Raw genomic sequence first — 26,125 nt, 5'->3', positions numbered from 1 at the left:
TGTTTTGTGTTTTATTTTCTTGAGGATAGTTTATTCTATTGAACAGAACACGTTCATTGTTTCTTACTTTCGAACTGGAAGGTTTATTAACGATGAATGTACATATTCATTACCTATTTGTAAAAATGAATTACAGGCACAATATCCTGACAAACAATTCAAACAATTATTGTATTTATAAACTGCGTCAAAATTGGAGGCGGGACGAAGGGGTTAGTGGGAGGAAATCACAAAAAAAACAGCAGTTGAAACTTTTCTCTGCTAAAAAAAGTTAACAACCTAATCTAAAAATGTGACATTTAGTATTTATTGAATTTACTTTAATTATAAAGTTGCACGGTCAAAATGTGACATGATTTCAAAGCCCACTTGATCTGACCTGATCTGACATGACGTCTTTTACCCTGTCGTAGTAATGTGGCTCCCGGTTTCATCATTTAGTTTTTATCTCCAGCAGCGAATAGGAAATCATGGCAACACTGTGGAAGTGAGAGCGTGCGTTAGACAATACAATTCTTGGCGTATACAACAGAAGTCATAACGCACGTTACCTATCTCCGAATTTCAACTTGCAAAATGTCTTCCCCTCTATACAGACACCTATAGTACATATGCTCCATCTAGGAAATAAGTTTTCAATTTAGCGCATTAGCCTTGGGTAATGGTGGAAGTAAGGTCGTCCTATTCGTATAACGGAAGTCACAACTTATCACATATCGATATAACGGGTGACTATTAAAATTTTCACTTGGAGTTGGCTTTGAACGAGTTTTTATTTTTTCTGCTACTTTAGACACACGCAAGAACGAACGACAAATGTCAGTCAGTACAATTGAACTTGATTGAAACATAACCCATAATGTTAATTATAATGTCAAACTTGTCAGTGTCTAAGGTGCCACGGAAAACAAAGAATAATCCACAGCCAACCCTAAGTGAAAATTTTAATAGTCACCCGTTATATATATATATGGCACCAACGCCAGTTAAAGTTGACTGTAGGTTAAAATGCTTCGTTACTTTAGTTAGATAGTTTTCAAACCTCATGACACGCGAGATGCGCGAAGGCGGAGTCTAGTGAGAGAGATCAGTAGCAATCGGGTAAACCGATTGGTCGCAATACTGTCCTAAAAAAGTTGTCCAATCTTGCAAGAAAGCGGGAAAGTTACTTGTGTGACAAAATAATTTACCTTTTCGTAAGAGTACCGTGACTGGGTGAACTTCGTGGCAGCGTTTTCTTGTGCATCGCACCGATTTTCGGGATTTTCACGAAGTTCCCCGTGCCCGTCCAGAGGAGTTGTGTGGTTCTCCATTTCGTGCCGAGAACGTACCTTCAGGAACCCCAACTCGGTCGGAGTTTCCGGATTCAGGGAGTCACGGGGTTCTTCTGGCTTTTCGTCGCCCCAAAAAAAAGACCTCACGCCGACTGAGTAAGTCACAGTTTTCCTGCCGTATGTTACCTTAATGGCGTTCTCTTCTTTCTATGAAAGGGTCTTTTAAGCGGATCTTTCAAGAGGACATTTGGACAACCGAATCTTTTGGGAGGACCTTTTGTCGGACCCGTTCGAGCCGATCCGTTGAGTCCCCTTTTTTCCGGCTTTCTTTCCTTCGTCTCTACCGGAGTCAGCAGCGGCCTCAACGGCGGCGGGACCGACAAAGTCTCCATTTTGCTCGTGTCGGGGTTAGCTTTATCTCTCGAGGCCGCAGCAGTTTTTCGGCAGGGAGATAACGTCCCTTCCTTTGTTTCACCGTCTCTCTCTTTCTGGTGACGTGTATATTGTCTTGTCTGTGTAATTTCAATCCAAACCTTTTTTTTTGTAATTTTATTTGTAAATCCGACGCCGGTAACTTCAGAGTTGCGCTTTGGTTCGATACCATTTGTTTTGCAGTCGCACCGAAGCTTGTACTCGTATGTACAAGTATCGTCGGCGGCTCGCGGGAATTTCATTTTTAGTTAATAATTATTTTGTTGCGTTACCAGTCAGGACCTTTCATTCATTTTTTTTTATCGTTTGCTGTCGCAATTATATTCGGCGTTGGCCACCCACATCGAACAAAAATTTATTTTTCATCAAAAATCAACTGTACAAATTATTTTCACTCATCATTGTAAATACTTCACTGTACCAGGGAATATAATTTAATTAAATTAGTCAACTGGGACACGTGTGTTTCATTTCGGGTATCGGCCCCGGAGTATCATCGGATCCGGATACTCCCGAAACATCAGTGGCGGAGGATCCTGGCGCCCTTACACTCTCGTCATTCGGGTCAGGCTGATTCGTTCCCGTACCCCGTCCAAACCTGAGCTACCGGCAACAATTGCTAACCGCCGACCCAAATTTGAAAATTAATGTGGCAATTTATTTATTTGAATTTTGTGTGAAATGAAAGTTTCTAAACCGGTATAGGTAGAGATATGAATTTAAGTATTAACCAACTCATTGTTAGTCGCATAAATATCTGGATAATTTCTGAAGATTTTATGACCATTGTGTAAAATTTGCACAGATGTGACAACCCCTTTAAAATATAGGAGAAACCCATGGGGTCTGCCGTTTGCAGAGCACATTATTAATCATTTTAGGTTTATCAGCTACTCGGAGAACTTCGTTTGTGATCATTTGTATAAACCATGTCGCGATATTTAGAACAGCGAGAATCCACAATTCAAGAAAGGGGTTTTATTATTGGACTGTCTAATAGTGGACATTCCATTAGTGAAATTAGCAGAAGATCTGGACTTTCGGTACGTATCATTTATGATTCTAATTATTCTCACATAAATGTAAAAAAATATTATAATTTCGCGTAATATGAGATGAAATCTATTATAAGTTCTAAATAAGAACTTTTCTTGATTTATAGTGTTTTTCGTTTGCTTTTCTTCTTTTGCCAGTTGCGTTTCACAATTTGTTAAATGTTTTTCCAATTTTTTTAATGTCAAAATCATATGTGAAATGAAATTCCCTTTTCTCACATCAGTTTCACTTTATACAAAATGCTTTTATAATTAATTTCATTGATTTGGATAAATTCTTTTTACATAAATAAATGTGCTAAAAGCAAAAGCAAAATACAGTAAATATCATAACGCCACGTATAAACAAGAACAATACATTTCCACTTCCTTTTTATCATCATAATAATTTTTTTAAGCGACGACAAGTGAAGCGATGGATCGATCGTTGTAATGAGGAAGACGATTTAACAACGCATCGACCTGGAAGGCCTCGTGTGTTGTCTGAGGAAAATATCCAGCAAATCAAAGACATGGCCACTAATTGACCCTTCATTAATTCCGTAATCATCAGAGAAGAACTAGAAATAAACTGTGGTCTAGACACTGTAAGAAGCGCTTTAAAAAGTGGAGGACTTTACTGTCGTAAACCGGCAAAGAAAATTAAACTTTCTCCAGAATAGGCAGCAGCAGGAGTAGAATTTTGCCAACTAAATCTAAACAGAGACTGGAGAGAAGTCATATTTTCCGATGAGAAGACATTTAAGAGTTCTCAAGATGCTCCGTTGGTGTTATGGCGGCCAAATAACACGCGATATAATTCCAAAAATGTTATAGAAACTAATACCAGCGGTAGAGTGTCTGCAGGCTTTTGGGGTTGGATGCATCATACGGGACCAGGGGAAGTAGTGCGGGTGACAGCTCCAAGATTTAAAGCGAGAAAATATATAGAGGTCCTGGAGGATATTCTTTTGCCCTTTTTAAATATATTATATCCGTAGGCGCAAAAAAATGGACCTCTTGTTTTCGTGCAAGATAACTGCTCTATCCACACAGCACCTTGTGTGGATGAATGGTGAAGATAATGGCGAAGTCATATAAGGTTTACGGTGGCCAGTAAAATCACCAGACTTGAACCCCATAGAAAATGTATGAGGGTATATGGTAACCCGATGGAATGACGTCGGTTTCCATGGGGTTCGCCAGCGGACGGAGGGAGCCATAGAAACTCACGTCAGAGATGTATGGGAAAGTTTCCGTGATGGGAACTATGTCAGAGGATGGTGGACAGCATGCGGCTTCGAATGGAGGAGTGTTTAAAAGCTAACGGTTACCACACGGATATTAATTAATGTAAATTAACATAAATAAATTTTTATAATTGCCCTTAGAGTTTTTTATTTAATTTCTAGAAAATTAAGTTTACTACTTTTTTTGAATAATTTTCAGTTCAGAATTTTAAATTCAATTCAATTCAGTAACACAGCCGGATTTATCACGGGGTAGCCAGATAGAGAACCCCGTGGCCTCCTCAAATTAGGGGCCTCCACAAATCCCCGGACACAAAAATTTTATAACAATAATAATTGGTAATTTCAGTTTCTAAATTTCTATATTTTGGAATATTTGCAGATTTTTTATTAACAACCTGTTTTGTTATAAAACAATGAGTCTTCATTGAACAATTTGACTAATAGAAAATTGTGGGTTTTTTGTCAAAAACTATCCAACACAAAGAGAATGTTGACAGTTAACTATTACAAATTAAGTACACACATATATTTTTTTAACCAACTTAGGCACCTTTATGTTCAATCTTAATTTCAAATACCGAAAGATCATTTAAATTAATACGGTGCGATCAATTAAAAAATAAATCGAGTCGGCGTGTTACCTATGGCAACCCATGCTATAGCATAGGCTCCAAAGCAAACTCGATTTATTTTTTAAATGATCGCTCGGTAATATTGCATATTAGTCTGAAGTCACTCTTCCTCCAAACATAGGCTATTTCAATTGCAGAGAAGAAGTGTAAGAATAATAGCAAATATAGGTTATCGGGATGATTGCCGTCAAAAGTTCATTGACCTTAAAATATTAACCTTGCCCTGTCTATACATCTATAGATCTGTTGAATATATCTTAAATAACTTTGAACTCTATCCTAGATTAAATGATTATCATAAATATAACACTAGAACTGTTGATGCATCCTATAAACCATTAAGATTAAGCAAATCTAGAGATGCAATTAACTATTACTGTATACAATTTTATAACAAACTGCCCAACATTATAAAAAAGGAGAGGGCGGAAGTGGAAGCAAGTAGGTGCCATTACATCCGCAGAAAGAGATACGCTTATTACCCTTTGTGTTGCAGTTAATACCATCGGAAATTCTATCTATATTAGTATGAGAATTTACGACCTACCTGGAATTGTGGCCCAAGCACTACCAAAATCTATGACACCCATTAATATAACGAGTGGGTTTAAAGTTGCCGGCATAAGACAGTTTACCAGAGACATTTCCCAAAAGCAACTTTTACCATTAAAACGCGAATGACAAATAGAATGAGCAGGAAGACAGCAATATTGACAGAAACCTCTGAGAAACAAGCACTTGAAGCAGAAGCTACAGCTAAGAAAAAAAAATTAACAAAGGTAAAATTGACAAGGTAAACAGAAACTTTTCAAAGAAGAAGAATTTAGAGAGATCGTCAGATGAGGAAGACGACGCTTTATGCTTATGTTGCATGAAACCGTATTCATGTGATGTTCATGGTAAAAAGTGGATACAGTGCCATCAATGCAAAGGGTGAGCACACGTTGATTGTACAAACGATAATTGGAGTAGGTATCTCTGATTCTAATTAAATAATAATCTCTTTGAAAATTTCTATTTTTTTAAATCTTGAATTTTCAAAATCGGTGTGGTTAAATTTGTACTTTTCAAGAAGCCACAATACGGTTTGCAATTTTGACCATATGTTTTGTTTTTGATTAGGCAATGATGCAGTTAATGGACTTTTTATCAACTTCTGATTAACGTCGACAATAACAAGTAAGAAGAATAAAGGTGCCATACAATTACACCTGTGTCTTTCGACACCTTGATACTTGTTTAAAAAATTAATTGTACTACTCCTATAGCTACAGCTGATACGACTCTTATGAACGAGTCTTAATCCCCGCAACAAATCTAAAAGGCTGCATATCATATCAATCCGCAAAAATGGTGTACTGATAAGCGGTCCTATCCGACTGAAATGCGAAATCCAGTTTAATCTGAAGAGCGGAGATGATTGAAAAGTGTGACAGTGTTTGGTCCTCGCCCGTGGTTTTAGTACCTAAACCAAATGGCTCAATGCGTTTCTGCATCGATTATTATTATAGAAAGCTAAATGCCATCACGATTACAGACGTATATCCTCTTCCCAGGGTGGACGAGCCGGATATTGGCAACTCCCAGTCCAACTCGAGAATAGAGATAAGACAGCTTTTATTTGCCTCCTCCGTTTATTCGCTACAATAAACCACAGCACAGAGAGTTTTATAATTAGAACATGGGTTCAGTTGATGCTGTGGACCAAGATACTGAGCCTTATAGCCCTCTTGGAAAAAGCCACACTTGGTTCACCAAAGTTGGCATGCATCTGTTACACCAAATGTTATTCAATTCAAAAATTGTACATACTAAAGCGCATCATCGACAAATGTCGATGTATAAATACAGCGAAAAATGAGAGATAAGACTGAGAACAAAAATAAACCATCAACTTAAAAGGTCTTTCATGGAACGGTCGACTCTCTGAAAGAAGTCGGCCAAAAGAGAGCCCTCCGAAAAGTTTGTGGGGTATGCAAAACTCGATGTTTTTTTTTTTTTGTAATTGTTCAATAAATACCTTTTGCATTTCGCTTTCTTTATATTTTGTAGTTGATATTATACTGGTATATCCAAACGCGGATATACTGGTATATGTGAATATCAAGTAATGGATATTCTGGAAATTCAATATATTCAGCAGTGAATATACTGGTACAATATAAAACCTAATTTTCGACAAAAATAGTAGATTATATCATAAAGAGCAGAAGTGAGTCTTTTTGTGCTGAGCCCAGAGATTGAAGACCGAGACGAAGTTGAGGTCGCAACTGGGAGAAGCACGAAAAGACCTTCTACTCAGAATGATATATATCGAGCCATCAAATTAATTTGTAATCGAGTCATCCATGGATTTGAATCCGTATGTCTTTTGCGATTGATATGGCGACATCTAATTTGTGTTTATTAGAGCGTCAAGTTCAAGTAGCGACATACAATTTCGGATTCATGGATAACTCGATTACAAATTAATTTGATCCCATTTTACTATTTTTCTTCGCGGTTCACACAAAAAAAAAGCGGACATGAACTCATTTATTTTTCTTTTCCTGCAGTTACAGTTTTCAAATTTGCGCTTTACATATTTTAAGACTCCAGTAATTTTTACTTCCCTTGTAATATTATTGGTATTCTAAGTTTCGATAAGTAAAGTCCACAATACTATCTATATTATCCGATGTAGGTACTTTCTCCAAATTTCCAGGTAAAACTAAAGTAACTTTCTGTTGCATCCGAACAAGCTGAAAAATTTGCTAACGGGTGGAAAAAGTTTGCAAATGAGCTACACAAACTGGAAGGAGTTAAAAAAAATGTTACTCAGTGGAAAGATGTAAATATATAGATAAAATAAAATTATTAATGTAAATGGAGACAGGTCATACCTAAATACAAAAACTTTAACAGTTATATTTTTCTGGGCTGACTTTAAATGCATTCAAAGTTAACTCTCGAAAAAAAGCTGGTTTGCTTCATGAAGAAAATGTAGGCACAGGGGGTGGTTCAAAAACTCTAAAGCCCTTATCTGAACTGGAACAAAGGTTAATGACATTATTATCCAAAATAGTGATTACAGGGGCACCAAATATTTTAGAAGGAGGAATAACTCAAGATATGGCCATTTGAGATGTTAAGGCTGAAATTGCGAGTCCTAATGAATACATCAAATTTTATTGTCACATTCAAGAAATATCATATAATATCCAAGAAGAAGAAGAAACCCTTACCTATGAGGTATGAATATATTCTCCTCGTGCTGAAAAAAATTCGACTTCACGATATCAATGAAAGACTTTCACATGACTTTGGGGTTATGGAATCGTATGTTGGGAAGATATTTAATAACTATGTACCACTACTGGCATCATATGTTAAAAAATTAATTTTTTGGCCATCAGCACAGCACATAGAAGAAATGTTGTCAATCCCATTCCGATATAGGTATCGGAGAGTGCAATCAATTGTAGATTGATTTTTTGGGAAATATATACGATGAGCATAAATTGGCACCTGACAGAATTTACAATTGCGATGAGACAGGTATTTCAATTGTGCCAAAAACCTAATCAAAAATTATAGCCAAAAGAGGTCGAAAGCAAGTTGGAGCGATAACTTCCGCAGAGAGAGGGACAACAATAACTGTGGAAATATGTTTTAGGGCAAGCGGCCAATACATGCCACCCATGATGGTATTTCCACGGAAGCGTATCGATCCGCAATTAATGTTAAATGCTGCACCTGGATCTTGGAGGGTATGCAGTGACTCTGGCTGGATGACTACGGAAATATTTTCTGGCTGGTTTAAGAAGTTCGTGGAATTCTGTGGAACAACAATTGAACGACCTGTTTTGTTGTTGTTAGATGGGCATAGTACCCACACTCAGAACATTGACCTCATAAATGAAGCTCGATCCCATGGGGTGATCATTCTGTGCTTCCCTCCACACACTACCCATCGACTTCAGGTTGCTGATGTTGCATATATGAGGCCGCTCAGCACGTATTATGACCATCAAGTCACAGCATGGCTACGGAGTAATCCAGGAATGATCGTCACGGTACGTCAAGTCGCTAAGATTTTTGGGAAGATTTTTATACCAGCATCATCGATGTCTACAGCAGTTAATGGCTTCAAAAAATGCGGAATTTGGCCATTTGACCCCATAGTTTTTACCGAAACTGAATTTGCTCCTTCCTTAACTACGGATATTACACAACCTGAGCAATTGCCGGTCACTGAAGCACAAATTACAGTTTCTACAGCACCAAACAAAAGCCTGTAGAAGGAAGGGAAAGTGTTGAGGAAGCGTTTTCGTGTACACCTCCCGAAATTGTAAGTGCAGCAAAAGAACCAGAATGCACACTTCCAGAGCATGGATTACTTTTCAAAAACCGTAATTATTGTACTTTTAATATCAATATTGTGAATAATTAGTTTCTGATTTTAAGAAGGTATTACATTGATTTGGTCCAAATAATAGTTATTTATGCATTAAGAGCATAATTTTGCATTTTGCTGCTCGCATCGTCATATTGATGCCAGAGGCGCTAGCCGAGGGCATTAAGACGATAAGAGCAGCAAAATGCAATTTATGCTCGTAATGCATACAAAATTTTATGCGCTGCCCTCAAAAACTGAAAAAACCAACACAAAAATTTCCTTGGTATTAATTTAAACAAAGTAGCCAAAGATTGATAATTTTTCCAAACTACCGTAACTACGAAATTTTGTAAACAAGTGGCAGACATTTGCTTTTATGTGCAAAAGATTTTTCAATTTAGCTGAAAATGGTAAGAAGACTACACAGTACACTGAAGATGTTTGTCTCGCTTACTTTTTTGAAAAATCCAACAACTACAAGTCTTCGAGTTTGTGGAGTTTTTACTCTATGTTAAGAAGCACCTTGCTAGTAAGAAATGGAATAGACATCAGCAAATACTTAAAACTTCAAGCATATTTAAAGCGACAATGTGATACTTACAAACCTAAAAAGTCAAAAGTCCTTTCAAAAAGCGAAATTGACAAATTTATTACGGAAGCACCAGATGATACGTATTTAATGATCAAGGTAAATTACTTTGTTGCTTTTATATTTCAATAGTTAATTTGTAATTATTCTAGGTTGCTGTAATCGTAGGAATTGCCGGTGCTTGCAGATCGCAAGAGTTGTGCTTTTTAACAACAAAAGAAATTGAGGATTTGGGCTCTGCGATACTGATAAGACTAACTGAAACGAAAACAAAAGTATCAAGACGGTTTACTATAATACAAAATGAGCAAAATTTCTTAGGACTTTTCCGCAAGTACTTTGTTTTGCGGCCTCCACATACTAAACATAATCGATTCTTCATTTTTTACAAAAATGGGAAATGTTCCACGCAACCCGTAGGCAGAAATACGTTTGGAAACATTCCATCAAAAGTAGCAACACATTTGAACCTTCCCGACCCCAAATCTTATACCGGACATTGTTTGCGTCGCAGTTCCGCTACTTTACTTGCAGATTCTGGTGGAGATATTACAGACTTAAAACGTCACGGAGGTTGGCGTTCTGGTACAATCGCAGAAGGATATATAGAAGATAATATTCAAAACAAGCTCAAGATAGCCAGTGCTTTTTCAAATGACTACACTGAAGAACCGGAGGATAAGAAAAGTAAAGGAGTTTCCATTTTTCAGACAAATGCGGAGTTGAACATTCAAAATCGACAGAATCAAATATTTTCAGAAAAAATCAATTTACCTTCGATTGTAATTAATAGTTGTAACAATGCTAAAGTAGAAGTAAATTTTTCGTTTAATTAAATTGTTACTTTATTAAGAAATACGCAATTTCATGTAATAGATTTTCTTTAGAGCATAAAAATTACGCCAATGCTTTAGAGCAATAAATTACCCTTTTATGCACTCTAATGTGGTAAATAAAACGGCCAAAATTGCTTGGCAGCGCATAAAATAATATGTAGTAATCATAGCTGCGATTGTAGGAAAAATCTTGTGTGTTGCGAGCGCAAATGTACATTGTCGATTTCGAGAAAATCTCTCAATCGACAATGTATCACTTTGCGCTCTTAATACACAAATAGCTATTTCGCATTAGACGTGAAGATTGCCCAACGAACGTAGTGAGTGGGGCAACACGTCGAATGCGAAAAAGACATGTTTTTGCAACGAATTACATACAAGATTTTTTCTAATTCCGTAAACTATTGGGCAATCGACAAGAAAAGAGAAATAAATATTTTAATTTTTGTAATTCACTAATTTGTTACTCTATTCTATCATTGCATTGAATTCACAACTGTTACTGTTGTGAATCTAATGCAGGAAGTTCTGCATTAGCCAGCAATCCCCAAATTTCTGATTTTGCTACCTGCAATGAAGAAATTACCCTATATGTTTGTGACAATTGTGAAGAACGTTTCCAAAATAGGACTGCTATTTTACCACATAACAACTGGAAACATACATATTGCATTGAAAATTCCACTTGAACAAATTTTGAATGAAATTCGCAATTCTATCGTCAACAATGAACTTGATCGAATTGATTTAATAACTAGGAAGGTTTATGGAATATTCATATAGTTTAAACAACGAAACAATTTTGAACAAAAATGATTATATATATATATACCATTCACGATGTTTTGGCATAAGGGGAGGCTATGATTTCATTTTTTAACGTTGGATACATGTTTGATTTCTGTCATCTCTGCTGTCACTAAAGTGCCTGACATGCGGACCTATCAAAATGAACGTAACATGTTGCCGAATTTACAGTAATCATAATTAAGCGACTTTAAAACGTATTGATGGTGTTTGTATTAGACTGCAGAACATATTTTCAGTAAGTTACAATGAAGTCAAGTTTTTTTTGTGTATAAATTGAATCGTAGGTGAGTACAAGATAAATATGTAGCACGGATAGTGAAGGAAGAAACAACGACCCAATTGAAATGGCACAGGGGCTTTGTAAGACCTATTATAACTTCGCGATAGAGTTGTGAATTTATGGCTTGAGTCTATTTTGAAATGTGCTCCCGAAATTTGCCAACATTTTTGTAGATATTGTGAAGAACTTATTTCGGAAAATTGGGCAAAATTAATGGGAAATCTTTTATTTGAAAACGTTCTTCCTTTAATAATTTCATTAGGAGAATGTGACTCGGAATTTGATTGGGATTTTGATGCATGTAATGATGATTCAGAATTTTCTAATGAAATTATGGAAGTTGAATAGTTTTGTTCTTTTGTGTCATAGACGATGGGTGTGAAAATATTTTGCAGAAAGATTCGAATAAAGTAAGGCTTAATAAGTAGGTACAAGATTTTATACAATCTAGTTCTAGGAATGTTTTGGTTAAAATGAAAAATTCATTGAGAAATTACTAATTGGTTGGTTAAGACACTGTATAGGTGGGTTATCTAAGTGGCGCATAAATTAACAGGAGCCACTTCGTCTTCCGGTCCCGGTCCCTACTATTCTGTAGTCTGTTGAAGTCAGTTTCCTGTTTTGTTAAATTGGATTAAAAATGTGTGTATTGTTCTATTGCAAACTAGTAAAACTGACAACAATGCACTAGACAATGACGCAGTTTATAACCTCAAACTTAGAAAAACATAACCTAATTCAACAGACAGCTTTACTGTCAACTTAAATGCACTTTTTCCATGGCCTCCCCTTATGCCAAAACATCGTGAATGGCATATAAGTGTCGAAGCTTGGGTGACACATATGCAAACATCTTCTAATTTAATTCGATTTTATAAACCCCAAGAAGATTTTCCGGAACTTAAAAAGGAAGATTTCTTTTTAATTATTATGAACGAAGCTTAAAAAGAGATACTGCCGAAGTTTGGCAATGATTGTGTATGCATTGACGGTACGCATGGTCTTACTCGTAATGCTTATGATTTTGAGTTATATACTGTTATGATTTTGGACGACGCAAGGCGAGGCTTTCCTTGTTCTTTTTTATTTTCAAATAGAGGAGATACTGTCGATATGAAAATATATTTAATAACAATAAAAATTGTTTACATTATAGCTTCATTAAGCCTAAGACTTTTATGTCTGACATGGACGAGATATTTTATACTCGTAATATGATGCATGGACTGGTGTGATAGGGCCTGTTGAAAATCGCTTATTTTGCAGCATGGCGAAAAAATTTAAGCAAAATAAAAAAAGCAAAGAGAAACAGGCTACTATTTACAAAAAAAAGATAAAAATAATCATGGATGAAACAGATTTACCAACATTTAACGCTATGATTAATAATAATTTATTAATTACTTTGAAGCATTGAATAACTGAACAACTTGGTGAGAGTAGACGTTCGTACTGTTAGCTTTTAGAGTCAATCGAGATACTTGTGATGGATAAAGTAAGTATTATATCTTGTCTAAGAATTTAGTTGGTAATAAATAGTGTTGTGTAGGTTGAGTGGACTGTTGCAGTATTGGAACAACTGATCGACCAGTACGATCAGTTTCCGTGCTTGTTTGATACAAAACACAAGTTATATCATAATAAGCACGCCAGAACGGACGCTTTCCATAAAATAGCAGAGGTATTAAAAGAACGTGTACCCCATATAACAGTTGAAGAAGTAAAAAAAAAATTACTAATTTGCGTTCGCAATACAGCCACGAGTGTGCGAAAATAAAAAAGGGCACCCACAGCGGTATGTCCGAAGAGGACATGTATGAACCCTCAGCGTGGTGGTTTAGCTGTTTAAACTTCTTGTCTTCGCATATAAAGGCAAGAAAAGGACAAAGTTCGCTGGATACGTTTGAAGTACGAGTGTGATTGAGTTAAATATCGTTCAATTATGCAGTAAAATGTTACTTTTAAGAGTCAGCAGCGTTATTCCCAGGAAGAGGACAATGACAACACATCTTCCAGTGGTGACCTTGTAAATATACCAGATGTTATAGAGACTCCTTCCCGAAAAAAAAAGGAAGACCATGACAACAACTGATCCCATACTGAAGCAGACTGTGGAGACCTTGCAGACCTGCAAGATACACTAAATCAGCCTCCAGCCCAATTAGCCAATCGTGCCTTCAGTGATTACATCTTCACTGAACTGAACAACATTGATGATGAAGAAATCATAGCTGATGTGAAGCATGAAATCAATAATATTTTATATAGATAGATAATAAATTACCTTTGTTTTGCAGGAATTGTTCCTCGTAACACCGTATCTTGTTTTTTGATTATTGGTGCCACTTTAGATAGCAACTCATGAAAAGTTGCTACAGACATTCTAGTGAAATTCCTGAAACTGGCTAGATCTTCATATTCCAGTTCATTAAAAACTAAATGTGATATCCCCCGGTTTTCATTTCGCCTTTGAAGCCATTTTCTTGCCCATATTCTGCGCACTTTACGTTCCCTTCTTTGTAATAAATGCTTTTTTCGTTGAAATGACAATAAAAGCAAATTTACATAAATCTTGATCTGCTGTTTGTGGTAAGTATTCATTTTAGAAATTCGAAAAATGCATCTCTTTAAGTATAACCTCACTTTATTGACAGCTATAGTTGACAGTCGCAAGATAAGTCACAACACTGTCTTAAAGAAAAACAGCTAAGTATATAGTTTATCTCAATTCTAAATTTCCACCATGTTGAATTATGTTGGCAAAATAAAAATATTTCTAAATTGGGAATTCTTATAACCAAAGTTGGCAATATGTATAATTAGTTTATAAACATTAAAATTAGTTAATAAGTTTATTTTGCTTTTAGAATTCGATTTTCTACTTACTTGCTGCATTTTAAAAAAGGTTGTCGTTCTTTTCCTTTATTCTAAAATATTGAATTGTAAAAACGGAAATTGACAGATAACCTAACAAATACAATCTGACGCATTTTTCACCAAACAGTGTTGGCAGTTGTATTTCCAACGGCAGAATGCAGTGTTGGCGGAAATTTAGAACTGAGACAGACTTTAGTCTAAACATCAACTTTGCAACTCATACAGAATCCCAAAGTGCATGAGTTTTAAAATGATTTTATCACATGAAAAGGCATATACATTGTGTAAATTAGCTTTTAGAGAAGTACGCCGCGCACAACTCACGGTAAGTCGTGCGCCGCGCACAACCGCGTAAATAGTGATTGTGTGACAGCGCTTCAGGCACAGGCCAACACACGAAGAAGATAAAGAACTTATGCGAAAAAACTTCTGGGATATGCAAAAGACATTCATATTGCTAGACAAAGAACAAATGGATAATGATCTGGTAAAAAAAAAGAACTGCCAAGAATAAATATTTTTTGGAAATGAAACAGAAGTAACCCACGAAAAATGTGGAAAAATTTGAATAAATTATTGCTCAGTAAAAAAGAGGAAATTATATTTCCACAAGGCAACATAAAATGTGCCCTAACAATTGCTGAAAATTTTAACGTAAAGTGCATAGAGGACATAGTATATAACATCAAGATAAATAGTGACACAGATTTCGAACAGGATGACTTTCGAGATCATCATCATTCAAGATAATCAAAATAAATTCTCAAGCAGTGGTAGATTTTCCAGACACACTGAAATTAGTTCTATTATCAACCGGCCTTTGACTACTATTCATGTTAATTCAACTTTAGAACCAAATGGACTGTCTCGGGATGATGGAAAATGCCCAGATGGGATGACTTTAGTACCATGGATTAACAGGCATCCACAGTCGAGCACGTGGTCGATTTTCTAATTTTATGTTTTATTTTCCCTAACGTCATAGAAATATACCCCAAATGGTTTTGCTTTGATATTGCTAACTTTATTGAAATATTTGGCTGGGAAATGGTACGACAAGGGTATAATAAGGGTAGACGAGAGAGTGACGATTTTGTTACCTGTGTCTTCGTAGTGATAACACCGGTCAACTAAGACACAATTTGGAGCTAGAATTTTAATTTAAATATCTTTGTAAAGTAAATATTAAAAAATATTAAAAAGGGGATAAAGGAATTCTTATACCGGGTGATTGACGAAAAACCTTTGACGCTGTATCTTACTTGTTCTTTATCCGATTTGAATAAATGACACATCAAATGAAAGAGTTCTAAAAACACTTCAACACTATCTATCAACAATATCTGATTCTATATTTTTTTCGAAATCTAAGTATTTTTTGACAGACAATAGTCAACTTTTTTTTTTAATTACGCTGTACATTACATATTTTTTTTTATTCGTTCTTATAAAGAATTTTTTTTTCTGCATATCATTGCATTAAAAGAAAGAAAAAAAATCAAAAATCTAAGATCAAATAAGTATTGTCTCGAATGTTTCGAATGAATATAACGAAATCCAATGGATTCAAATCTAGCGATCTATCGGGCCGTCAAATAGGACCCATTCATCGATCACCAAAATAATTATTTAAAAATAAAACATTCGTGCATTCTGTGGTATGACGCCATCCTGATGAAACACGACTCTGTTCAATACTGCTAATGGCATCTCATCCAGAAAGTTGCATATTTTGTTTGATAATAAATAATATGATAATTTGTTTAGTTAAGACTGCTATCAATAAAAAATGGACCCACTAGTCCAATCTACCTCCAAAAATGTCACACCACACATTAACACTAAACCATCTTTGGAAATTTTCTTCCACAACAACAATATTATTATTATTTTTATTTTTGTTACTTATTATTTTTATCAGACTGTTTTGACAAATGACGTGACTGACAAATATCCAGAGCTTACTTGGTCATTTCGAGTCAAAAATTGGGTGCAAGAATATTTTTTAATTTAGTTTTCATTTATTCAAACCGAATAAAAAATATGCATCAAAGGTTTTCACCCGGTATATTAAATTACAAAATTATCAAGCAAACATTTTACATTAAATGACTTCAATGCATTTTCCATTTTCTGCTTTCAAAAATTATCATCGTTGTTTATATGTTCAATTTTTATCTCCCCGTAGCCAGTCCACACACCTAATATGCATGTTTTCTTGCCAGTGATACGCAGTTGCTCCTGACTTTGGTAGTACCAATCATGCTTTTATGTACATAATAACTTTTTGTTCAATGGCGTCGTTTGGAGACATTTTTTTAATACAGGTCTCCCTAAAAAAGAAGACCAGTTCCTTTATTTATCGGACGATTTTAATGATCAATGGACCAAATTAAATGGTTGTGAATAGGCTATAAGATGGCATATTAAATTCACGTATAGCCCTAAGCGCTTCAAGGTTAAACTGTCAAAAAAAATTTTTCAAACGGGAATACATACGTTTTTTTAGAAATCTAATAGAGATTTTGATTCTGAAAACAACAATACAGGGTGTTTCTGAAATACGTGTGTTAATTTTAACTGGTAATAGAACTCGTCAAGAGGAACAACTTTTCTATCAACCATTTTGCCGAAAAACGATGTTCAATTCCAAAAAAAAATTGGAGAGATTTTTCACTAAAATAGCCCTACGCCACTAAATACTGCAATGGCTAATTGAGATCAGCGCTAATATGAAAAAAACATCACAAGTATAACCTCGTATAAAAAAAATAACACTAACTTTTGAAACAAATGACGAGCACCAAGCGAGAAGCTATCAAAATGTATTGCGTTACAGTGTAATAACAACCAAATTAAGTTAGGTGGAAAAACAAATGACAAATAATAACACAGGGATTGCGCAAAGATGCCGCCAATGTTTTGCCCAAAATGGAGCGCATGGACGATAGTAGCGTTTTTTAACTTTTTTTTTTGTATTTTTGTTATGTAAATGTATACTTGTGATACTTGTTGTTTTCAGAATAAAAATCTCTATCAAAATTACTAAAAAAAAAAAAAATACGTATTTGTTCGCGTTTGAAAAAAAAATATTTTCATAGTTTACCATTGTCCTTGGGACTATACATGAATTTATTAGGCCCTTTTGTAGGCTACTTACAACCATTCAATTCGGTTGATAAATAGTATAAATAAGGGAGTTATGGATTCGTTTTCTTTTTTGGGGACCCTGTATAAGCTGTATACGGGCACTTTATCGTCATACATTTTTCATACTTCGATATTTAAATTGAATTCATAGTTTGATCATTATGAAATGAATCCATTTTCAAATTTTAGTACATATTTTTTATGTGTGTAAATGTTTACTTAGAGATCTTTGGCATTAGGCGAACAATAGAGTCATAAATGTACCCTCGACCATCCCTCGACCTACAGCTGAACGAGGTTTCTGTGAAAACGGCAATGAGTAAGACAAGAAGGCTAGCAAGAAAAGGATAGTGTGCTTTTGAATCGAAATTTGGAGACAAATTGTTCCCGCAAAATTACAGATTGATGAACAGTCGGATTCCAATGGGGTTTTTTTGAACGATATAAAACTAAATAACCTACAATTTGACCGGATGATTTGTTAAAATACGCACTGTGAGCAAAGATATGCCTGATTTTCAGATTCCTATAAACACTGGTTTACGAATGTAAGGTTTTTGGTCCTTAAAATTGCTATTTTGAAAAATCATACGGTCAGTTTGTAGAAAAAAGTGCAAGGATTTCAAAAATATAAATTTGATTCGGAAAAATTGAAAAATAACGGAGATATGATGCCGGAACTATACATTGAAAATCCCATAAGAGCGGTAGGGTGAGAACTCCTTTAGTTTGGGACGTTACTATTGTACTGTGGCCAGCAAAAAATTCTGGTCGTTAATGTCATTTCAAAATTTGGTTAGACTGTCACAAATTCAAAATTTTTCCCTGCCTGATTACGCCCATGTCAACAAAGTGTCAAAAAAAATAGAAAAAAATGACAATCAATGTCATACAACATGATGATAGGTTATGATATTTGCGACCGTTTTACAATGGAGCATTTTCTGTTGTGTCAAAGCATGATTTTGACGACCAGTTTTTTTTTGCTCGCGACAGTAGATACACTTGCAGACAGTTACGTTTTGAGAACTTCTGAAGTTTCAGGTTTTGCCGCTGAAAAGGCTTGCAAATATAGTTCAATTATTTCATCAAATTACGTATTTAAAGGTTTAGCCTTTGAAACCTTAGGCCCTTGGTGCAAAGAAGCCATCGATATCATTAATGTCATTGGAAACCGACTTACTGCGTAATCAGGCGATTCAAAATCAAAGAAATTCCTTTTTGAGAGGATTTCCCGTGCCATTCATCGTGGAAAAGTTGCAAGCATTCGGGGCACTTTTCCAGATTCCGCATTATTATCGGTGATTTTTGTATTGTAAAACAAAAGCATTATGTACTTAAGTTGATTTAATTAACATTGTGAAAAATAAAAAGCTGTGATCTTTTTTGTAGAAGATATGGACCTATTCGTTACACAAAATTTGGCAACATTGAAAAACATTCTATGTCTGCAAATATTTCATTTTTGTTGTATCCATTGATATGAAAGAGAAAAATCAAAGCCATGTTGCCGTACGCTATTTGAGGTAAAACGGACATGAAATTACTACTTGGAAGTGCTGGAAGTGATGAAGAAAATGCCTCATCACAATTGTTGAGAATTATTATACCACTGGCTAGTAAAACACAAATAGTCAAAATCTTTTTTAATTTTTAAAATAAATGAGATCAAAGCTGCACCTTTTGAGCCCCCATATCTTCAAATCGAATAGGTATAGAATTTTTTTATTATTCTTCTCATTGTTTTCTAACATGAATTGACAATGCCTCATTGAGTTCTTCCGCGAATTTTGGGGCACCCAGTATTTATGTAATCATAAATTGAGTGTAAATAACGATTTTTTTTTTTTTTTTTTGCGTTGAAGTGTCCATTGTGAACGCACTATACAGGTTACGGATCACGGATCAGCTGTGTAAATCTTACGCTTTTACACGAGTGGTGCGAACTCAAACGACTCTCCAACGCCTACTTCGACGCCAAATTTAAAAAAACACCCTTTATATTATAATTAAAAATGAATGTAATGTGAATAATGCGATTATAGAAATAAATAATGTTAAATTAGAAATAGTTCAAGCAATACAATATTTAGGAGTGATCATAGACAGCAAGTTAAAATTTCACAGTTATGCGCTATACTTACAAAATAAAATGTCTAAGAAAGCATTCTTTCTAAGCAGAATTTCTAAAAATCTGTCAACATATACTAAACTTGTACTATACACATCACTAATAGCACCACACATAATCATGATTATTGTATACGCTGCCAAATTACAGAATTAGGGAACTACAAATTATACAAAACAGATGTACACTGTGAACATAAAGTTTGGAACAAAATTCATAATAGCATTATGTGACGTTTTTCGGAAATTTGCTCGGACAGGTCGATTCTATTTCAAAAAATGCCATCATGTGACATGCAACTTGTTTAAATGACGTCATTGGTTTTTGCGCAGTGACGTCATCACCAATTTTTTCTTCTTTTTCTGATATATGTACCTTCGTACTGTATACATAAATATGATAACGTTTTCAAAGGTATCGGGAAAATGAATAAACCCTATCATTTCAAATTAAAAGAAAATGTCAAGCCGATAATTTCTCCTATTAGAAATGCACCATTTGCCTTACGAGATAAATTCAAAAAATGCTTAGATGAATGGGAAAAAAATGAAATAATTAAAAAGGTGGAAGAATATTCTGAATGGTTAAGTTCGTACATACTTGTTAAAAAGAAGACACTTCCTTACGAATATGCTTAGATCCTCAACATATAATTCACATAAAAGTCACACTGAAGTGGTACTACGGGTAACTGGGGATTGCTTGTTGCGGGGCGCATTCTACTCGTTTGAGGAGTTTCTGTCAACTGATCTAGCACTGTATAGGTACAACTGAAATTAGTTAGGTACCTAAATTTTATGTTAAGATTAAGAATGAGTTTCTACTGACAGGTGCTATGCCTGTAAAGTTATTTGCATGAATAAACATTATTATTATTATTATTATATGAAGAGCGCATTATCTATTGTTGAATTGGCAAAGTATATGGGAACCAACAATTCTGACTTGGATAAAATTATAAATCAATGGAATAATCTGCACACAGTAAAATGGGTAAATATTGATGACACATGTAAGTTTTGGATCGAGGTAAGAATGTATCAAGATGCATGTGGAAAATGTGTCTTTAAAGAGTTGGTAGATTTAGCTCGTAAGTTGTTAATTTTGCCTTACACGAACGCAGAAGTGGAGAGGTTGTTCAGGCAAATGAATATTATAAAGAGTAAATTAAGAAATAGGATACTAAATCCAAATCTTAAAGCCATTTTAAGTATTAGGGCAGGATTACGAAAGTTAAAAATGAACTGCGCTACGTATGATGTAGATAATGATTGTAGAAGATGCAGGTAAAATTTAAAATTTATTGTGGAATATTTTAAATCCTGAAATTTTTAGGCTTTCAAGTGTTTGTACCGTTTCTGATTTAGGAGGTGGGAACAGGGGATTACACAAAGAATTAGGGATCACATATTCAAGACCCTACTTCATTAATCCATACAATGATGAAAAAATATTTGTCCTAGCAGATGTTCCACATTTGCTAAAATTAATTCGAAACCACTACGTCAATCAAAGCTTTATTATTAATGGGAAGAAAATAAAGAAAAGCATTGTAGAAGTTGTTTTGGATGCAACATCTGTATCTGATTTAAAAATCACTCACAAAATGACGAAGGAGAAGCTAAATGTTGGTGGCGCTCAACGACAAAGAGTTAAATTCGCTTCTAAGCTTTTTTCGCACACCATATCAAAGGCTATTAGTAGATGCGACACTCTAATTCCCGGTTGCACAAAGCTATTGTTAATTGATGATTACTTAACGGCTCATCATATTTGATTGCTTGTTAAAAAATAATTCCGTTGCACAAAACAATTTGATGATTCCTTAATCGTTCATTTCGTAATTGGTCATTAATTATAAGTGAACTTGACAACACCGCCAAAATAGTGCTCTGACTGCTCTGATTGGTGATTAACATTTTTGACATTTAACGCGGATATTCGTTTGTAACCTGTCGTATTAATTGATAATATTGATATGGAAGCCAAAAAACGGGTTAATTTCACCCAACGTGAAAAAGAAACTCTCATTTCCGTTGTGGCCAAGTGAGTATTTACGATTCTAATGAGAATTGAGAATGTTCGTGTGTTTTTATTATTGTTACAACAAAGCCCTAACATAACCTAAAATCTCAATTTGTCCGCTTCCAATCCTTTAATCCTCTATTTTAGTTATAAACATATAGTAGAGGATAAATCAACCAAAGCGTTCATGGTAGACAGAAAGAAAAAAGCATGGGAACAAATTGAAAATCATTATAATTGCTCGGCTGAGACTGGACCTCGAAACAGCAAACAATTAAAAGTGCTGTATGAAAATTTAAAAAGAGAAACCAAAAAATCTGTGGCTGAGCAACATGTAAGCCTAGAATAATTGCTGGGGTCAGAAGTGAAAGAATTTAAGCGTTTTTTTTTTAAATGAAAAATGACAAGTGAAAATTATTGTAAACAACTGGAATTATAAAGTTTGTCCAATGAGAGATTGGTTGACATAAGAGTCACTAAATTCTATGTAGAGAAAGTAGGTAATACCTAGCGCATGTAAAATTTGAAATATATCCGTCAAGCAGTAACATTTTTGTCTTGAAATTTTGGTCTCATTAATGTATTCTAGTGCATTTTGTAGTGTTGGGATAATTTAAAATCTCCCAATCTCACTGGATGAAGTATAACATTACAGTATATAATTCAAGTCCATTTTCTGCCTTAAAAGGATGTAATATAGCTGTTAAAATTTAATTTACTATTACTTATGTAATTTAACTTCAATTAATCTTAAAATTCTGAAAATGCGCTTGACCTCTTTTCACCCCTTCAATTGTAATCACCAAAAAATGATAACAATGCAACATTTTTGTTTGTTTAATTAATTTATATAAATCTAGCATGGCAACTATGAAGCAAAATTATTAGAGCAAGAGGCAAAACGCGCTGCGAATAATGATAAGGTAGCAAATTTGTCTAATATCTTTAACTCAAGGCAGTTGTAAATATTTGTTTTGTCATTATAAAAAAAAAAAATAATTAAACTTTAAGCGAGAAATTTCTAAAACGGGTGGTGGAGCTGCTGATCTTGTTTTATCTTCGGAGCAAGAAATTTTGTTGGCTAGTATTAGAGAGCAAGTACAACCGTTGCAAAATGAATTTGACAACGCAGCTGACTACTTTAGTAATTTACTATCTAAAATAATTACAGGGTTATTCACGAGAAGGGTATTTCTGAATTTCTTTTTACCGCAACCCACATACACATTGCAACAATATCTTGATTTCAAATTTTGAAAATAATTATTACTGAATCCACGATGGCCCTTAGTTCTGTCTCTTTGACGTTAAAGCAAAAAATCTTTGACGAAAAAACTGACATGCTTCTCATTTATGGAGAGTGTGGAAAGAATTCTGTCGCCGCTGCGGATGTTTAGAAGCCGATGGTAGACACACCTTTTACATTAACTTAATTTGTTAATTTATGTGTTGAATTTTGATTAAATACAGGTTATCTGACATTTCTCACAAATCTATCCAACTTACTTTGATTTCTAATTTAAAATAAATAACACATTTGATTTAGTAGTACTGCCATTGGTATTGTTGGTTGCGGCAAAATAAAAATTCAGAAGTACCCCCTCGTGAATAACCCTGTATATTTCTATATTAATTTTAAGCTGTGTTGATAACAGATGAAACGGAAATTGTGAATATCCTTGACCCCGAACCTGGTCCCTCTCATCAAGACATTCCGATTCGTGTAATTCAATCCCAACCATCCAAATTGTCCAGAAAAAGAAAACGTCCTGTAACTGTAACAAGCGAAGATTTGAGGAAGCAATATTACCGGGAAAAAATTAGAAATGAAAAAATTCAAAGAACCGTTTTAAGTTTACAAGTAAAAAAGTTACGTTTGGAAATAAATAAATTAAAGAATTAATACAATTTAATATGTACTTTTATTTATCTGGCAAATACGGTAGCAATCAATGCATTTCGCACTGCGTAATTTGGGTTATTATTGTTCCCTTCGTGGAAAACGAATTCTTCATCTTCCTCATTATCAATTGGTTCAAAATAATCTGCAATCTCGTCATTTTGTTCCTTACAGATGTTATGTAGTACTCCACAAGCCACGATCACTTTGACAGTAGTGACTAGTTTGAGTCGTAGACCATTTTTTAAGCAGGGAAATCTGCGCTTAAGAACTCCAAAAAACCTCTCGACTGTATTGCGAGTAGCGATATGAGCCCTATTATAAGCCTCTTGACTGGCATTCATTTGATTCACAGTCACAGGTGTTAAAAGATGCGGTTTACAGGGGTAACCACTGTCGCCTAGTAAGAAGCCATTGCCATATCTACCCATACGAAATTCAACAGGAAGAGGGGAATCGTTAAATATGGTACTGTCATGCACGGATCCTGGCCATCGAGAAATGATATGTAGCAGTTTTAATTCGGAGTCACAAATCGCTTGAACATTGATGCTAAAGTATCCTTTCCTGTTTCTATATAATTCAGCAGTGGGTCCACCAGGGGACTGGATACTCACATGCGTGCAATCGACCGCACCCACAACCCGTGGAAAGCCAGCAATTTGGAAAAATCCCTGTTTTGTTGCCATTAATTCCTGATTGTTATTGGGCATCTTTATATATTGTCGTGAAAGCTGTGCGATTTGATTAGTAACACGCCGAATTGTTCTACAAATATTTGATTTGTGAATATGCATGTAATCACCAATTAACTCCAGAAAACCGCCCGTGGCATAAAATCGCAGTGTAATTAAAATCTGCGCACGTGCATCGAGAGATTTATTTCTACGGGTCCTTGGTTCAATTGCGTCCCCTATTAAATGAACTAAATTCATCAGTGTTGTTTTGTTAAGACGAAATCTTTTCTTAAACTCAACATCATCGTGAAGTTCAAACGGATTTTCTCGATCACGTATGAATCGAATTCGTCGTGCTGGTCTTCGTGGTGGTTCTACGTCATGTTCATCACTGGATGTAGAAGACAAGTCGGATAGCATCATGTGTTTGTATTTTTAAATTATTTTCAACAAATATACACGTACACACAGGATACTAGAAATTAATATTTGGTTAATTGCCCAAATGTCATTTATTTCATTAATCAACGATTAACACTTGTTTAACAATCAATTAATGTTTGTGCAACGCAAACTTGTCTTAATTACTCGTTAATGATAGATTAGCGTTGACGTTTGTTAAATATTTAACAAACCGTTAACAAGCTGTTAATCATCCGTTAATAATTTATTAATTTTTAATTATTCGTTAACAACCGATTAATGGCCAATTAACTTTTGTGCAACCGGGCATAAGACACCTTTCACAGGACATGAATTGGTCTGAATGTACAGAGATCTTTAAACAAGTATGCTTGTTAATTTAATGCATTGTCATTTAATTTTTCTTTCTGTTATAGGTGAATGACTGGTTTGATGTCTTCAATGTTAGTGTGCCTGTTTCTGATTATAGAACCAGAAATAGAGCTTACGGCCTCTCAATTGACGAACAAAACCAAATAATAGACGGAAAGTCTAAAACAATGCTTAATCTTAGAGTAAAAGGCAGAAATTGTTTGCTTCCATTTCAAACTGGTAAGACGTTTAATCATTTGTTTAATCTCACTTTAATTGTTGCCTTTTTATAGGTACTCTCATGTCAAATAATGCCCTGAAATTATTATTGCCGGATTTGCAACGAAGGCGCTTAAATCAAGACGTATTGGAGAATTTCTTCGGGGTTATCAGAGCGAAAGGTGGCCTTCAGGATCACACAAACGCCCTAGAATTCAAATATCGCTTGCGTTCTTAGATCATGGGCAAAAATGAGGGCGCATATTCTGATTTCTCAAATGTAGAAAAGGATGATAGGTACTCCCGATTTGCCTATAAGTGGCTCAATGATCAATAAGCTTGATTCGAAAGAAAATCCACTTGCTTGTAATGTGCAACAGGAAGCGACTGACGCAGAACTCCATGAACTAGAGTATGATGGACTAGAAAATTTAGCTGGATTTATTTGTTACAAATTAGATAATCCAAATGTAGAAAGGTCTAACAATTTAAATTACACATGGACTGACCATTTAAGTGAAGGAGGTTTGCACAAACCATCTGACGAGTTTCTTCTACAAATAGAGCAGATAGAACAAATTTTCAAATCATATAATGGAGATTTTTTTTCTATTTTGTATAGTATTTTAATACTTATTTATGTACGTGATTCTGTAGCATATTGCTAATAATAAATCTTAACCCTCCACCACCCGGCGGCACGGCAATTTTGCCGGAGTACATACCTACACTATTAGGGATAATACTATCAAGTAATAGTGCAGTGCTTATCAACATAATTACCTTGTTAATTACTAAAAATTATATAAAAAATTTGATGGTCAAAAGTAGTCACGTTCTCACGTTAATTGTTC

General features: G+C 34.9%; 1 long non-coding RNA gene across 1 annotated transcript in view; it reads right to left on the bottom strand.

Moving 5' to 3' along the window:
• Positions 1-245: 245 nt before the first annotated feature.
• Positions 246-26,125, bottom strand: part of LOC138128602 (uncharacterized) — a 36,853-nt gene continuing 10,973 nt past the window's right edge. The window contains exons 2-3 of the long non-coding RNA XR_011158790.1: positions 552-681; positions 246-479 (exon numbers count right to left, since the gene is read on the bottom strand). This is a non-coding gene — a long non-coding RNA (uncharacterized lncRNA). The remainder of the gene's footprint in view (positions 480-551; positions 682-26,125) is intronic.

This window comes from Tenebrio molitor, chromosome 4, assembly GCF_963966145.1.
Source record: "Tenebrio molitor chromosome 4, icTenMoli1.1, whole genome shotgun sequence".
Taxonomy (NCBI): Eukaryota; Metazoa; Arthropoda; class Insecta; order Coleoptera; family Tenebrionidae; genus Tenebrio; species Tenebrio molitor.
This window is presented reverse-complemented; position numbering and strand designations above follow the sequence as displayed.